The sequence below is a fragment of the Nannospalax galili genome, unplaced genomic scaffold (assembly GCF_000622305.1).
Source record: "Nannospalax galili isolate Female #2095 unplaced genomic scaffold, S.galili_v1.0 scaffold140, whole genome shotgun sequence".
Lineage (NCBI taxonomy): Eukaryota > Metazoa > Chordata > Mammalia > Rodentia > Spalacidae > Nannospalax > Nannospalax galili.
This window is the reverse complement of record NW_008352267.1, coordinates 11,261,655-11,279,325: the sequence shown is the minus strand read 5'-3', so window position 1 is coordinate 11,279,325 and position 17,671 is coordinate 11,261,655. Positions and strand designations below refer to the sequence as shown.

The 17,671-nt window shown below is 38.6% G+C and overlaps 1 long non-coding RNA gene across 1 annotated transcript in view; it reads left to right on the top strand.

The window, feature by feature from the left end:
- Positions 1-5,381: 5,381 nt before the first annotated feature.
- LOC115066973 overlaps positions 5,382-17,671 on the top strand; it is a 21,242-nt gene continuing 8,952 nt past the window's right edge. The window contains exons 1-2 of the long non-coding RNA XR_003846410.1: positions 5,382-5,419; positions 5,886-6,020. This is a non-coding gene — a long non-coding RNA (uncharacterized LOC115066973). The remainder of the gene's footprint in view (positions 5,420-5,885; positions 6,021-17,671) is intronic.

Below are 17,671 nucleotides of genomic sequence, written 5' to 3'. Positions count from 1 at the left end.
TATGTTAGTATATAAATTTTGATGTAACACCAAGAGCCCGGTAAAGGGAAAGGATACATGGAGGTAAAAGGAAAGAAACAACCTGAAAGGGGGACAGTTGGGAACAGATGTTACTTGAGGGAGTTGAAAAAAGTGGGAGTAATCGGCAGGGAGGAGAGGAAGGAGGGATATGCAAGGGACCATGGGATGGGAGAGGGAGGGAAGTCAGGAGATGAAAGATGGCAGGAGTCGGGAGGTATTAGGCAGAGGGTGGGGATAATGGGGTAATGTGACTAAGCAGGAAGGAGGGAAGTTTGATGGGAGAAAAAAAGAGTGGAGATGAGTGATTCTCAGGGGCTAGGAAATCAAGAGGGAAAAGGGATGCCTTAGACAACCTATGAAAAACTTACATAAACTGTCTCAACATTGATTTATATGTATACCTGGGAGCTGTTTGGCAGGAATGCAGTGCCAGGTAGAAAAGGCCTCCCTTAGAGTGACAAGCATGTCATACAGCACTCATCAAAGAAGCTTCTTTTTGCATCAGATTGAGGCTTCTGCAGAGTTGCACATCTGGTCAGGCAGAGAGAACATGTGACTTGGAGATGCCCAGTACTAGGTGACACATCTGCAGTGAAATATCTACAACTAAGGCCCATGGAACATACCAGACTGGGAAGTCGGGGGAGGGCTGATACACCCCTTGGCTTTCACCATTGAGGCTCCTTTGTGCATCAGAGTGTGATGCACACAGAAGTCCACATCTGGCTGGGTTTTGGAGACTAAGAGACTGTAGAGTGTAGGATCTGACTCCTGTATGAAACTTCGCCCACCCTTGGCTCAGGGACGATTGCAGAAGAGGAGGCGGAAAGATTGTGGTAGCCCGGGCTCGTTCATGATTACAGGAAGGCGGAGGCTTCCAGGCCACTGGAGGCTTGCTCATGTGAGCCTGTGGCAGCAGTGGCATCAAGTGGGGGACCCATGTCAGATAATGAAACAAGGGCCCAATGGGGATGTGAAAAATAGGTGCATGCCTGTACTAGATTGAAAGCTATTTGAGACTGGTTGCTGGTGGGTGAGAGAGAGTATGACTTTCATGCGACCACTGAATGGGTTGACTGGGTTCCAGTGGATGCATTCACACCGAAAGACACTTGAGTGTAAACATCTGAATGAATAGGGCTTGGCATGTGTGTCAGAGTGCATAGAGTTTGGTGGGGGGATGTGGGGCGTGTATGGGGGAGGGGTTTGGATTGAGTGGGAAATGTATGAAATTTAAAAAGCTCAATTAAAAAAAGAAAAAAAAATGAGGCTTCTCTGACCAAATATATATATTTTTAAGGGTATATTCCATGTATTGAGAATCAGTAATTGTATTAATTCCATCATCTATTGAGGATAACAACAAAATAACCGCTGCCATCTTTACTTTTTGTACAGAATGGTAAGGGGTTTGAATAATTTTTTAAATAATCTCATTAGTAAATCCAGCCATTCCTGTTTTATTTGCATTTGCATAATAAGTTTTAGCATTGATAAAATGATGTTCAGATGTGATTTTATCTAATATAATTTTGGTATGGTTTAGCAAAGAAATTCTTTAATTCTGTGGGTAACGTTGTATAGTACTCCAAAATAATGACTAAGAGCTATTTGCCAGTCTTCATTTATTGACCATAATCATTTTTGCTCATAAGTAGTTAATGGCACCATAATGGTGTCAGGATCTTGTGCTCTAAGCTATCTGAGCCTGATTCTCCCTTTATATATCAATTTAGCAATTTTCTCTATGTAAGTTGTTAGTCTTTTATTTTCTTTATTAGGGAGAAAAATCCACTCAATAATAGTATCAGGGGTCCTGATAACAATCCAGGAGACTGTTTTGAAGGAAAAAACAATTAAAGAATTTTCTTTTTGTAAATCTATCCTGTCAGGAGTATCCTTGTTGAAATGTGTTATCCTATCCATTCAAGTTCTTTTTTATTTTTTTATTTTTTTTGCTTCCTTAGTTGCCTAGGACTGACTAGTTTGCTATCTCCCATTAAAGTATTAAATAAATGAGTTAAGGCATATGTAGATATCTCCAAAGAGGGGCACAGACAACTTATATCTCCTAATAATTTTTGAAAGTCATTTAGGATGGTTAGTTGATATCTTATTATAGCTATTTTTGTGGCCTAATTTTAGTGTTTTTTTTTATCATATTACCTAATTATTTGTGTGGAAAGTTTCTCTGCACCTTTTATGGAGGTATTTCTAGTCCATATATTTGCAATTGTTTTTCTGAAAATTGATACATTTCTTCTAAATACATGGGCATAAGAGCAGTGAAAAGACTATCATCCATTTAATGAATGACCATTCCTTTACTGTATTTTTTTCTAACTACATCCAATGGCATACTAACAAAGCTCTGGCACCTAAAAGGGATATTTAACATTCCTTGAGGGAGAACTTTCCATTGATATCTTTCAGTAGGCTTTTCATTATTATATGAAGGAATAATAAAAGCACATTTTTCTCTATCTTGTGGTTGCAAAGGAATTGTGGAAAAATAGTCTTTCAAATCTACTATTATACGATTCCAATCTCTGGGCCGTGCTGTGACAGTCCAAGCTGCAGAGCTCCCATAGGCTGAATTATTGCATTCATTTTTCTTAAATCTGTTAATATCCTCCATTTTCCTGATTTCTTTTATAAAACAAACACAAGGGAATTCCAAGGACTAGAGGACGGTTCAGTGTGGTCTGTGTCTAATTGCTCTTTGATAATTTGATGAAGGGAAGAAAGACTTTCCTGTGTTAATGGCCACTGTTCCACCCACATAGATTGTTGAGTTTTCCATGTTAATAAAAGGGCATAGCTTGCCTTACTAGCCACCATTATGAATTTGGATAGCCTAAGCTTTGTTTGTTAAAATTTAAACTTATCTGTTTAATTTGATGTTTTTTCTTCCTTGTTCATGTTTCCCTAATCCTTTCATAAGGTCATAATTCATATTCATCATATTTTTTCAAATTTAAATATTGTGGGAATAAAGATGCCCCCATTGTTGTGAAAGATCTCTACCCCAAAAATTAATCCCTGTATCTCCTATATAAATGTTAAGATATGGCACTTGATCTTTTGGTCCCAACATTTTATTTCCTTATTACTTTGATAAGTTTCTGAAAGAGTTTTTGTACCTATAAAAGTTGCTTGAACAGCCCTTTTAGACCATTCCTTGGCCACAGGGACTGAGCAATTACAGACACATCTTCACCAGTATCTACCAGTCCTTCAAATTCCAAACCTCTAATAGCAATTTTCATAATAGGTCTAGAATCATATAAAAATGTCTGCCAATAAATATTTTTACCTGTACTTCCAAAACCTTCTTTTCTTTTAACAGGGGTTGCATTTCCTTTGATGTAGGTCAAGATTAGCAATTGTGCTACTCTTTGTCCACTAAAATTCTAAAAGGTTTAGTTACAGATGCCATGATATTAATTTCTTCTGTGAAATCAGAATCTATAATGAGTAAATGAACATGAAGTCCTTGAAGAGTTAAACTACCCCTTCCTGTTAATAATCCTACTGTCCCCTCTGGCAAAGGTCCATAAATTCCTGTCCGAATCTTATAGACTACTAAAGCTGGCTTAACAGCAAATTATCAGGCACATCTATGTGAACGGCTGTACTACATCTGGTTACATATATAATGTCTGAGATTAACTGTTTTGGTGCATTGGTCCATTGCTGACTGGATATTGTTGTATCAACTGACTTTTATTATTTATGTTCAACCCCAGGTCTGGCCCATTTCCAGAACTGAGAGGATTGCCTTTACCGCATTTTTATCTATGTTGATTTCCCCAATGATATCCTTTTTTGAAGGTAGGGATACAATGCAGGTGTCCTTCTTTTTTCTTCCCCTCTTATTTCTCTCTGTCCATTCAATAGTCCTTCCTCACATTTCCGAATTTTCCACAGCTAAAACATTCTGTTCATCCTGTCTGTATTTCAAATTTTAAAGCAGATGCCAATAGATTAGCTTTGTAAGAATCAGATCCAATATCAATACGAGCTTTAACATAATTCTGTAACGGTGCTCCTTGAGCCCACAATGGTCTTAAGACCTTCTGACATTTAGCGTTAGCATTTTCAAAGGCTAAGGGTTGAAGCAAAATATCTTGTACATCAGGTTGAGAGATAGCTTTGTTTATGGCTGCCTGGAGTCTAGATAAGAAATCAGTATACTCTATAGGAGACAGCACCATTTTAGTAAAGGATCATGCAGTATGACCTGGAGCCTCTACTATAGCCCAAGCTTTTAAACAGCATAATCAAAATTATACAATGGTCACATCATCGTATTGTAACTTTCTCTCAACTCCTACCCATGTGCCAAACCCTGTTAATTGGTTTGCACCAATATTAGCAGTATTTCTTTGATTTCTTTCTTGCCATTTCTGTAGCTTCATCCTGCCACCAAGTTATAAATTGTAAATATGCTCCAGCTTCCAATACTGTTTTTGCTGGCGCTTCCCAATCATAAAGGATTAATTGCAACTCTAAGGCTAAGCCCTGCAAGAGCCCTCTACAATAAGGAGAATGAATACCATAAGTCACCACTGCTTTTTCAATTCTTCCAAAGTTTTATAGGTTACTGGGTTATGGGTGTAGATAAAAATATCCTTCAAAATATTGTTCATTGGGTGGTTGCTGAGTAACCAGGAATAACTGTTTTCTTTCACCTGACCTTTCCTGTTCTTTCATTTTTTGCATTAAAGATAATGATATATTTTTTACCCTTTTTGGTTTGTATGAATATGGATTCTCAGGAGGGGGAGCATTTGGGACAGCAGTTTGTTTCTGATCTACCAGATCCATAACTTCAGCCATTTTAGATATCTCTTTAAACAGCTGATGATAGCAGCTCTTTTTTATTATAATTTGTTCTTGTCTGCTACTTTCTGTGTTGGTCAGTGTGCTTGCTGGCTGACACCTCCACACAATTCCTTGTGTGTAAGGAACTCTGTGGCATTCCTACAACTCGCTTGTGGCCTTCCAATGCAGCTTGTCCAGTTAACTCTATGTTGCCCAATCTCTTCTCTTTATGCAATTTGGTTCCCTTCACTCCCTCATCCAAAGAAATTAGTTGCTAATGGTTTTTCTGCTAAGGTTGTGGTCTGCTGCTTATTTCCCCAGTTCTATGCTGGGTTTTTGTCTGACTTAGTAAGCATGGGTCTTGTGCATGCTGTCACCATTGCTGCAAGTTTATATGAGGAAGTTCTCAGAGAGCTGAAAGCCTCTGTTTCCTTATGTTCAGGCGCAGACCCTGACTCTTACAATCTTTCTGCCCCCAGGGACACATACTCTGCAGTGTCTTATTCTCTACACCTTGGCCAGTTGTGACATTCTGTGTGCATCACATTCTGTTCATAAGGAAGCTTCGATGGTGAGAGTTGAGGGTTGTATTAGAGTTCTCACTAACCTCCTGCTCTAATATGTTCAGTGAGTCTTAGGGGTAAAGGTTCTCCTGTAGATGTGTGTGTGTGTGTGTGTCCAGTTGTGGAACTCTGTAATACCCTCCATTTGTTGTAAAAAAGATTCTTTGATGAGTGGTGTATAGTGTATATATACTTGTCTGTAAATATAAGAATCCATATTTGGCAAACAATAAGAAATTTCATTTTCTACAGATGTGACAGAGTTGTGGTACTCCCTAGGACCTATAACCTCTCCATCTATGTATATTTGGCTAAGTTTACAGTGCCACCCACGAGTTCCCTCCTATTGAGAGGGCTTTAAATTCACTTAGATAGCTGTTGATTACGCTAGGATTAAAGTGTCACTACTGTACTCCTATAGTTTGTTGTGCCAGTCATTGTGTTGAACCATTGATTGAATTTCTCTCTCAGCAGCTTTCATAGAAAATTTTGAAATTCTGAGATCTAATCTTCATGGAGAAGGCTTCCAGGTCAGTTCCAGCTCCATTGCTCCAAGTCCTGTGTCTGTCATGTATTCAGCAAGAGAGCCTTATGTTCAAGTTCTGAGAGGTAATTAAGGGCTGTGGCAATAGCCTGTGTTATTTTGGGAGTCTCTTGGACTACCCTGATCAACAACTCAAAGGGAGCTTTCTCCTGCCTGGCACTGTGTTTCTTGTATATATTCTACATGTATGCACATGTACTCATGTTCATATAATGTATGTGTATTTTTCATGTTGTTTCTGAGTTAATACATTTCCCTCTGGTTTTTCACACTGCCTAAGCTCCTTGTGTCTTTCTTCTCTCCCTGTCTAACCACCCTCCTTACTACCCTATTAAAGTGCACCCTTTTTCCCAGTTCTGTTTTTTTTTTTTTTTTTTAATAGAATGTAGTAGATTTGGAATTTTACACCAGTTCAAAGATCCAATACCTTTAATTAACTATTTATTTAAGAGATTTTTTCTTCAGGTCGTTTTCTCATAAAAATAAAGTATATTCTTTTATCTTGACTCTTACCTTTTACCAAGTTGTATCATGAAAGCATATTATATGCTATCTTATCTAAAATTTCTTTTCATAAAGGTAGATCAGATGAATACTTCACGGCCAAAGAAGAACCTACAAAACATCTCCTGTCCAGCTAGCCATAATATAACAATATGAGAAGTAATATTTATATTATTTTAAAAAATATTTCATGTTGTTTTATAAAAATATTTTATTTGTGTGTGTGTGTGTGTGTGTGTGTGTGTGTGTGTGTGCCTATGGAGGATAGAAGTGGGCATCAGATCACAGAGTTAGAGTTATAGGTGGCTGTAAGTTGCCTGTTGTGGGTGCTGAGTACCAAACTCGGATCTTTGAAAGAGCAGCAACTGCTGAGACATCTTTCTAGCCTCAGTTTTAGTTCTTATATACACAGTTTTCTAACTATATCAACATCAAAGAGCCAGAGGAGTTAGAAGACTACAAGGAAACAGAGCCTTCTAGACAGCTGGCCAGTTATTTATATGAACTCACAGAGTTGGTGACAGCATGCACAAATTCCATGCAAGCTCAAACCAGACAAAATACATGCATAGACATGGGGAAGGGATAACAAATCCGAACCCAACCTAGTGAACTTTTGGCAATTGATGGCTGTTGGGAGAGGGAGAGACAGTGTCTTGCTTGAATGCGAGTCTTGGTAGGCCAATAGATAGATCCACACTAAAGGACGTTTGGGAACACAAATCAGACTCTATAGAAATATGCATATATATACATATATACATATATATATGAACATACATTAAATTGAGCAGGGATCAAGGGGGGAGAGGTGCAGAAAGGTAGGTGATCTAAATATCATCAAACAAATATTGTATGGAAATTGAAAAAGTTCAATGAAAATTATATTAAAATAATTGTAATTGCATAATTATAAGAATATCGGTGAGCTGGTTCAAATTTATAAGAAATATAATTTGCTAAAATCACTTTTTTTGAGAAAATATTTCAGAAGTAAATGCAAAATAGCATCTTAATTATATAAGCCAGTGTACTGTATAGCTTTAGTGTCAACTTGACACACCTAGGTTGAGGGAGCCTCAACTGGGGAACTGCCTTCATTGGACTGGGCTGTAGCCATGTCCATGGGGCACCTGCTTGACTGTTGAGTGTTGCATAGAAAGCAGGCTGAGCAGGGGCCAGGGGAGCAAGCCAGTAAGCAGTGTCCCTCCATGGCCTGTGCTCCAGCTCCTGCCTCCAAGTTCCTGCCCTGAGTTCCTACCTTGGGTACCCTGATGAACTGTGACCTGGAGACCTAAGACAAATAAATCCTTTCCTCCCCACGTTGGTATTGGTAAGCATGTTTTGTCACAGCAATGGAGAAGCAAACTAGGACAGAAATTGGTACCAGAGAGTGGGATATTGCTGTGACAGACCTGACCTTAACTTTTTTTTAGGAGGATTGTACAAGTGTTTGGAACTTTGGGCTGGAAAAGTCATAGGGTGCTCAGAACTTGAAACAGTTCTGCTGAAAGAGTGGTAGACGATTGAGTATTGGCTTGTGAAGCTTCAAAGGGAAGCGGAGACTATCAGGGCTGTTCGTGTGAGATTTTGAATTAAGAATCTATGGGTTCTGGTCAGCTGGGGCTGAAGAATCAGCTGTGATTAAGTAGAGACCAGAACCTGGAGTAAAACCTTTGCTCTACTGGGACAACTGATGCTGGTTTGCTGGGGCTGAAAAATCATCTGTATGTAACAAGATACAAGCATCATCATGGTGAAATCTTCTGGGGGGTTATTTCCTCAGAATCAGCACACAGAGAGGACCTGAACCTCCACCTCTAACTGAAAGCAGGATTTGGTAATGTGTAAGAGTCTCCTGCATGATTCTGCTGTTGAAAGTGTGAAGGGGTCACAGCGAGCAGCTGAGAGCACTCTGAGCGGGCAGGAATGGCCATAGGCTAAAGTGCAGCTTCAGTTGCAATTAAGACCCCAGTATTGATGGTGTCATGGAGAGAATCTGAGGCTTTGCACCCAGAGAGGCAAGAAAAGGCCATTGGTGAAGGTGTAGCCTCAGTTTCAGTAGAGACCCAGCTTTTTGGAGATGCCAGGAACGTGAGACGACCAAGGACCACAGTAAGTGTGGAATGGTGCTGGCCTGGGTCTGTGAGACGAGCTGTTTGTGCTGTGGATGGCAGAGTCAGAGAAGTGGAGCTGCCAGAACCCTCTGGAGGCCAGAAGACTGTTAATCCCAGATATCCAGCCTTGAGCTCCTTTCTGGACTTTGGTTTTGCTTAGGTGTGCCCTATTCTTCCCTTTGAAATAAGACAGTACTTGTTTTGGATTTTACAGAAGCCCACAGTTAAGAGACTATTAAAAGAGACTATGAACTTTTAAGTGTTTGGATTTATTTTAAGGACTGTGGGGTTTTTACGTAATATTATCATCTTCTGTTATGATATTACTGTTAACATCATGTTTTGGGGACAAGAATTGGAAAGCTTATGGTTTAATAGAGATGTGTTTGTGTGTCAGGTTGACAAGGGGTCAATTGTGCTGGATAGCTTTAGTGTCAACTTGACACACCTGGGTTGAGGGAGCCTCAATTGGGGAATTTCCTCTATTGGACTGGCCTGTGGCCATGTCTGAGGGTCATCTTCTTGATGAGTGATGTGGGAGGGCCCAGCCCACTGTGGGTGGTGCCACCCCTGGGGAGGTGGGCCTGTGTTGCATAAGAAAGCAGACCAAGCAGGGGCCAGGGAGCAAGCCAGTAAGCAGTGTCCTTCCATGGCCTGTGGTCCAGCTCCTGCCTCCAGGTTCCTACCTTGAGTTCCTACTTTGGGCCCCCTGATGAACGTGACCTGGACATGTAAGACAAATAAACCCTTTCCTCCCCAAGTTGGTATTGGTCAGGGCATTTTGTCACAGCAATGGAGAAGCAAACTAGGACAGCCAGCAAAATGTGAAAGAAAATTAGTACATAATGTTTATATAAAAGTTGTTCACCTTTATGCACATCACTAAGCTCACATTAACAAGCTACAGAATAAGTGTAGTTTGTTATAATTAGCACTTTATGATTCTCAAAATATCCACAATAACCAGCTAAAGAACAATATGTTCACTGTGTTTACACTCTCCAAATACTTTTCAAAAAACTTAAAATATATTTTATTTATTTTTATTTTATGTGTATGAGTGTATTACCTGCATGTATTTAAGTGTGCTTGTGTCATGCAATGCCCACTGAGGACAGAAGAGGCCATCAGATCCCCTGGAACTGCAGTTACAGACAGTTGTTAGCTGCCATGTGGGTGCTGGGATTTGAACCTAGGTTTTCTGCAAGAACAACCAGTGTTCTTAACTGCTGAGCCATCTCTCCAGCCCCCTCCAAATTACTTTTTGTCAGTAACTGCTTCTTTGTAAGTTTCTCCTCAAGAAATTTTGTCAATATTGGGACTGGAAGGATGGCCTATCAATTAAGAGGTTAAGAGCACTGACTGCTTTTGCTAATGACACTGGTTTGGTTCCCAGCCTGTACATGGTGTCTAACAACTATCTTTAACTCCAGTTCCAGGGGATCCAATTCAGTTCCAGGGCCCTCTCTGCAGGAAGGATAACAGTACTCAGTCACTTTCTGGACTGTAAATGAGCCAGTGCATCTTCATAACTGTTAACCTTGACTTCTAGAAATGAAAAATGTTTTTCTAATATATATTCTATAATACAGATATGATATAGAATATGAGGGTGATTTGGAGGTGACAGCAGGTAGAACTGAAGCATTGTTTTCAATGATCCAACATATGCTTTGATTATATGGCATCACAGATTACTATCACTAAGAGCATGAATGTCTAAAAGCTTTTGGATAAATGCAGAATTGGCCTCTCACTCATGCCCCACTAATTCACTCGTCAGTCTTATACTCCATAATCTTATATTTTAAATGTTCCCATTGAAAATCTTTATTTTTGAGTTTAAGGTGGTAATGGAAGGTTACAAGAAATGCAAGAAAAGTTGCAATGAATGAGAACTTCTGGCACTTATCTAGCCCTTTTAGGCTTCTTCTCCATAGAAATAGACAGCTGTAGAGAGGACTTTCTTTATGATGGAGATTATTGACACCATCTAACATCAAAGGCCAGGATGGGGACATTTGGTGCCATCAGGGAAGAGTATTCCATAAACCCTGGATTATCTTGGGACAATCATAACAAGCACAAACTAACAAGGAGAAGTCAAAATGGCAAAGGATTAAAGGTTTGGTTTGCCTTCACCAATGAAGCAACACAGATCAGCCGCGCTGCTTAACAAAGTAAAGGAGTTCTAAGATGGGATGTTGAAGAAGGAAGGATTATAATGCCTGTTATGTATTTGGGATTAGCTATAGAAGTCACAAAATCATTGTTGACTGAAAAAGACTCTGAAATTACACACACACACACACACACACACACACACACACACACACACAATTTAACTTCTAAGGAAAGTAGCTAGGATGTATAACTGAATTGATGGTGAATAATGGGAGAAAAAAATCAATAACTAACTCCTTATTGTGGATACAAACTGAATCAGCATCTTTTGTACACCCAACGTCCCCTTATCTGTGGATTATTTGACTAATTGTGTTCTCTCAGCTTGCATGGAGACTGACTGAAGTATGTGGAGCCAGTGAACACAGCTTCCGTGTCTTACTCATGCTGCATAACCTTATGTGGGATTGCTGTGCATTCTCTCTGGCATGCAGTTTTAAGTCAAGAATGGGCTTGTACTGGGCTCATGCATGTGCAGCCAGAAGTGCAGAGAAGTTAATATCTCATAGGGAAAAGGCTTTGATCAGTGTTACACTGTAAACAGAAGATGAATGGCTTCTCCTTCCTTCAGGTGGAATTTCCAGAAATTAATATAGCTTCCTAGATAAAATTTCTGAGAAGCTGAGTAATAAATTACACAAGATAAAAATAGAAGCTAGCTCCATATGCACCTCCAAAATTTCTCTCTATTCTCCTCTCAGTACTTTCCAATCAATACTGTGTTTGTGGGCTTGTACCTGTTCATGAAATAATAATTCACAAGATTTTATTCAGAATGTATTTCTGCAAAGTACATTCTAAAAAACAAAGCATCAAATAGTCTCCCTTTGTGAATAAATGTTAATCTCACATACATTTTTCAAACAAATTTTCTAAAATTTATGGCTCCTCTTCTCCTTTTCTAAGCTACTCAGACCATCTAATTTCTATTCATCTTTATGTTATAGATAATTCCTTTTCTGATATCATGTATTATTGCTTTTTATTTTCTTTACCTTCTTTATTTTTAATTGAATTTTTGTGTTTTTCATACAATATAATTTAGTGGTATATAGATTACTCCCATATCCCTTACTGCCCCTGTCCTGCCCCTGTCCAATTTAATGTTCTCTCTCTCTCCCTCCCTCCCTCCCTCCCTCTCTCTCTCTCCTATCTCATTTCTCCATATATATGGCCCTTTAGAGTCTAATTTGTGACCCCAAATGTCCTTCAGTGTGAAGTCTGATTAGCCTACCAGAGTCCCATCCTTGAAAGAGACTGTCTCTCTCCCTCCCAGCTGTCATAAGTTGTGGGTGTGCCTTTGGGATACTTCTTGGGACGAATGGTAGAATGCAGTGATATAAAGGGGGGAAAGGAGAACATTAAAGTAGGAAGGGTTAAATAAGGAGAGGAATGGGAGGGCAGGATAGAGGAGGGAGACTGGAAGGGATAAGTAACACTAAAGGCCTTTAGAAAAAGCCATATGGAAACCTACCATTATAGAAGCTTCTTAAAGTTTATACATATACATTATAAAAAAGATTAGGAGTTTCTGTATAACAGGGGGGCATTGTTCCTTCTAGACATCATAGGCTAATGTAAAAAGCCTGAATGACAGGAATGGACTCCCTCTCTAGAAGTTCTTAAGCAGGGATCCTGAGGATCCTCAAACAATACTGGCCTTTTCCTTGACTCACACAAGAACTTGATGGGGAGACCCTATTTCTGAAGACACTACATATATGATTTGTAAAGCAAACAAGAAATCAAGCTGGTGCTGTCTTCAGAGCTTCATCTCTACTAGCTAACATTCACAGTGGTGAAAAGGGCTAGGCTTGCTGTGGGAAGGAAAAAATTATCATCAACCTTACCTAGCTGGGAATCCTGTGAATTTCAATAGGACCTGACCTGGAAAGATATGCTCACTGGTGCAGTAGTGGCACCAATATTAATGAAGTAACCCACTACTTTCTAATTGAATTTTTAAGAGACCTAACATGGATGTCAGGCTTACGAACCTGTGAGTAGACAAGTCATAGGGCATAGGGGAGAGCCTAGTAATAGTTTTCTACTAAATAGTCATAGGATTGAATTGACTCTAAATAATTATTTGTATACCCCAAAATTAATGCATCTCTCAACTCTCACCAGAGAAGTTTTCTTATACAACAGATAATGATTAACATAGAAACCCACAGCTGGCCAGTTTGCAGAGAACAAGAGCCCGCAGAGTGCTGATCTCAGAATAGGACACTTACATCAAATTTCAACCTCCAAATGCTCAGGGATCATTGTGGAAGAGGGGCTGGAATAACTGTGAGAGCCAGAGGTGGTAGATGACTACAAGAAAACAGAGTTTTGCAGATAGATGTGCAGATACTCCTGTGAACTCACAGCAAAGTCAAAAGCACACAAAAGTCACATGTAACCCAAGCCAGTCAAAACTCCAGCATAGACATGGGGAGGTAGGTAAAAAATACCCAGTCCTACCTAAGGTACTATTGGGAGTCAGTGAATGCTGGAAAGGGGAGAATGAGCCTAGTTTAAATGTGAGACTATTGGTTGGTTGACCATGTTCCAGTGAATGAACCCAGATGGAATGACATTTGGAGACATTAGTGCTGCAATATTTCACAACAGAATAGCCGGAAAGAGGATTTTTTTCTTAATTTTGGCTTTTTTCTTGGAAGATTATTGAGACATACTTGTTGACAGTGACTCAGGTTCCATCTTATGGTCACATGCTATGAAATTACCAAGGTTTCTGTGAGGATGGCTGCCTAATGCATCCAGAAGACTGGAAACTAGGTTTTATGTATCAGAGTTCATCAAAACATTGTCATTAAACTGCCCCACTAAAGCAATACTTATGAATTATTTCACAGGCCCCAAGAGTACAAAAGAGATCTGTGAGTAACAATGAAATTTTTAGTAAGTGTACAAATTGTATTAACACTGATATTTCATTAGATTAAATTTAAAAAGAGATGTGACATTTCTGCTTGTGAAGTAGTTCTGCTTGTGTATAGTGATGGGTATGCCAACAAAGCTCAAAATAGGCAGTGAACTGAATTGTTTATGCAAGCCAGATATTACAGGGAAGTGATATTCCCTTTTATTTTCTCTATTTCGTTTGTTCCCTTGAACAATTCAACTGTCACATTTTGTATTATATGGACTCTTATTTTCTTTTAAGGAATGCAAATGTTCTCTTTTCCTATAAATATTTCTATTGATTTTCTCTTTGCGTTAAACTATTTAATTTTTCCTTTTCATCTCCTATTCTTTGTATGTGATTCAGTTATATGTCTGTCTGTTTTACTTATGAATTAAATACAGCTTAGTAAGGCTATTTTCTACCATCCAAGCCTCCTAGTTTGACCCCTTCAAAGCAATCAACAACTTGCTGTAGTGATGGATACTTGTAATCCCAGGACAGGTAAGTGAGGCAAGGCAGAATCATGATGAATTCCATTTTAGCTTGGGCAGCTGAGTGCATCTCTATCTTAAATAAGCCCCAAGCAAATGCACACATAATAAACAGTTAAAATAAACTGTAGATTTATTATTATTATCATGTTTGTTGGTTATTAAACTCTATTAGTCTCTTAGGTTTAGTAAAATATGAGTGCTTTCAGTGTGTAAAAGTTGTGGCTAAAGTGAAAGAGAATGATTTCTATAAACTACAACTTACCAGATTTTTATTCTAGATATTACACCAAACTTCTTCCAACAGAAGTTTAATTAAATGGAAGTAGCTTTTGGGTTTTTTTGTTTGTTTGTTTGTTTTTTGTGCTAGTGGCCAAACTCAAGGACTCATGCATGCTAGACAACCACTTCAGAAACTGAAAAACATAGCCAGCTCTTGTTTTGTTTTTCTCCTTTTCAGTTAGAATGTGGAATTAAGTTTCAGAATGTATTTATTACTCACATTTAAGATTGAGAGAAACATAAAGAATTCTTTTCAAAATTGAAAAGTAAAATTTATGAAAAATTTAAGTTTGAATGAGTTATATACACCCATTGCAATACAAAGATTCTTATGACGATTACATTTTATTTTGATGTTTCTTATGTGTTTAAATACATTCTGAATTTATGAAGAGCTCAAGCTGTGAGGATAATGGTGAGTCTCAGGAGTTATTTAAGTTTATGCATCACTATTGGAATAAATGGAAACTGGCATCATGCAAACAACTTGTATGGGTTATAAATTTGTGCACATTATCCTAAAACTTACCAGCTTAAATCAGCTGACAGTCATCATTTCATTGTTTCTGTGTGTTTGGAATGTAGATATAGCTTAACTTGAATGTCTATGGCATGTCTCACATACAGTTTGATCAAAGCTACACTCAAGGTTACTGTCTCATCTGAAATCTTTACTGAGAGAGAATCCATCTCCAATACTCAGGTGATTTCTAGCCAGCTTCAGTGCTTGTATGTGGTGGAAGTATTAGGCTAATGGCCTCCTTTCCTCCCTGCCTACTGGAGATGAAGCCTCCTCTAGTCTTTTCATATAGGGCAGCTCAGGATAGTTGCTAAAATGGATTATGTTGTCTCTATCTAGCCTAACTAGCAGTAACATACTAAACTACCATATTCCCATCATTTGAAATGAGTTAATAAATCTAGCCCACATCTAATATATGATGGAACACAAATGTGTGTGTTTGTCATGGGTAAATCAGAGCACTCTTTATCTACTTTCATTAAAAGAGATTGAGCACATACTTGCAGGGGCCTGAGGCCAGGGGCGAGGCAGGATGGCGCCTAGAGGAAACAGCCTGGGCATGATCAGACTTGTTTGGCGCCTAGAGGAAACAGCTGGAACATGGCCAGACTTGTTTTGAAGAATCACTGATTGGCTCCTGCCATTTCTGTGCATCTTGGAAGCACGTAATCACCTCGTGAACACTATGCTGTGCTATGGAGAGGAGACTGTATGCTCAAGTTCACCTTTAATATGATTGGACACTTGGTTGGGGAGGGGATTTTCCTTTGTGGTTTTTGCCTTCATAAGCCCTGTAACGCCTGTAATAAACGAGTTCCTGCTTGACTGGCTCCCTGTCCCATCTGATTGTCTCCCTGGGAGGCTGCATATAAAGGGCAGACAGCTCACCTCCCTTTCCCCAGCTCCTGTGTCAGGGCAGGATCCCTGACACATACTACTGTTTCATTTGTGTGTTCTGGGTAGAAATCTGTAGCAAGTCACTGTTGGCATCATAGCCCAAAGAGCTCTTTATCTCTATAGCTTCCTAAAAATGATTATCATTTGCTAATAATGTTTAATTATACTTCTTTATGACTAGAAAGAGTTTGGAGCACTTTTGCTTATAGTAAATCTCATTACCAAATCCCCATAAGTTTTATCCAAATTTTGTTGATCAAAGTTACTGAGGTAAACATAGTAAGCTTTCTTAACACAGGCCTTCAAATATTTCAATTTATTTTGCTGTAACATTTTATGTCAAATAAATAATACATTGTTGTACTTTGTATATGAGATGTAGTGATATTTCGGTTTTTCTGATCTTCCTATAGTCACACAGTTATTCTCTAGAATTTTTGAAGCTAGTGCTTGATTATAAATGACGACTTGAAACATAAAATGAGCTAAAACAACATATTGTTTGATACCCTCAGCTGCTAAGTTTTATGAATGTTTGTACATTTGGAATCTGGAAAGCAATGTATTTTTGATATCACTATCTTTATATTGAAAGAGTATACTTTGTTATGTAGGCAGGGATACAGTCTCTAAATTGTTTCTTGACTCTAATATTTGCTTCTGATCTCTTAAAAGCCTCTAGATCATCATATTGTGTTATTGCTCTTTGTGCATGAACCATGGTGAGTGATGCAGCACCAGTGCCTTGATAGATTTTCATCTGAATGAACATGAAGACTTGAGAAGGCATTTTAAATGTGCTTGGATAACTTCTTTGAAAATGAAAGTACACATGTTTTTACATGTATTAATCCCTGTGGGATCAATAGAATTTTAACAAATGTTGGCAACATCGATGCTTCTTTGTCTGAATGGAATTTTTTCCAGAAAGGTATATGTACTTTAAACACAATAAATTTATTTGAAACTATGTTTAAAACAATAATAAGATCTATACTATAGCAGTATAATATCAAACATCCAATTATGTATTTGATAAAGAGCATTTTTCTCTTTTCGTGGTCTTTGATAATTTCATACATGCACATAATATGTTTGATCTAATTGACACCCATTTCCTCCCCTTCAACTCCTCTCCATCACTCCCCCCACACTTTTCCCTCCCAACTTCATGTGCTCTGTTTTTTAAAACTCACTGAGCCTACTTGGTGCTTTCCTGTGTGCACAGATCTAGAATAATCTAAGTGGATACCCTCTCATGTCCCTTGTGGAACAATTGCATAAGTGGGCATATCTTTCCATGCTGGTTGTTGCTGTAACTCCCAAGGTTCACAGCTAAATGAGACTGATGATACCTTTTGTCTAGAGTAGTGTTTATAGAACCTTCCTGTAGGAAACCAGCAGGTATGAAACTTCCAGGTCAGACCAGTTTTGGGTGGATTTCTCTATGTTCTGTGACTCATGTATGTGGTGTCCTCAGCAATAGAATCTAACCATCAATTTCTGCAGAGTAATCATGAGCAACAGCAGCAGCCTGCACTGTTTGGGAGTCTATGGGACCTCACTGACCAATGACTAGAAGAGATCACCAATTCCTAGCACTGGCCATTTATTTTGCAGTCTATGTTGTCTGTGAAGGGCATTGTCACCCTGTTGTAGGGTAATTCAATTTAAACTCTTTTTTTATTTTTTTATTTAATTTTCAAAAATTATTTATTTAATAACCATATAATTAGAAGAAGCATTTCCTTACAATAGCATTGACATATTCAATAACAATTTCCAGAGCTAAGATGCATCT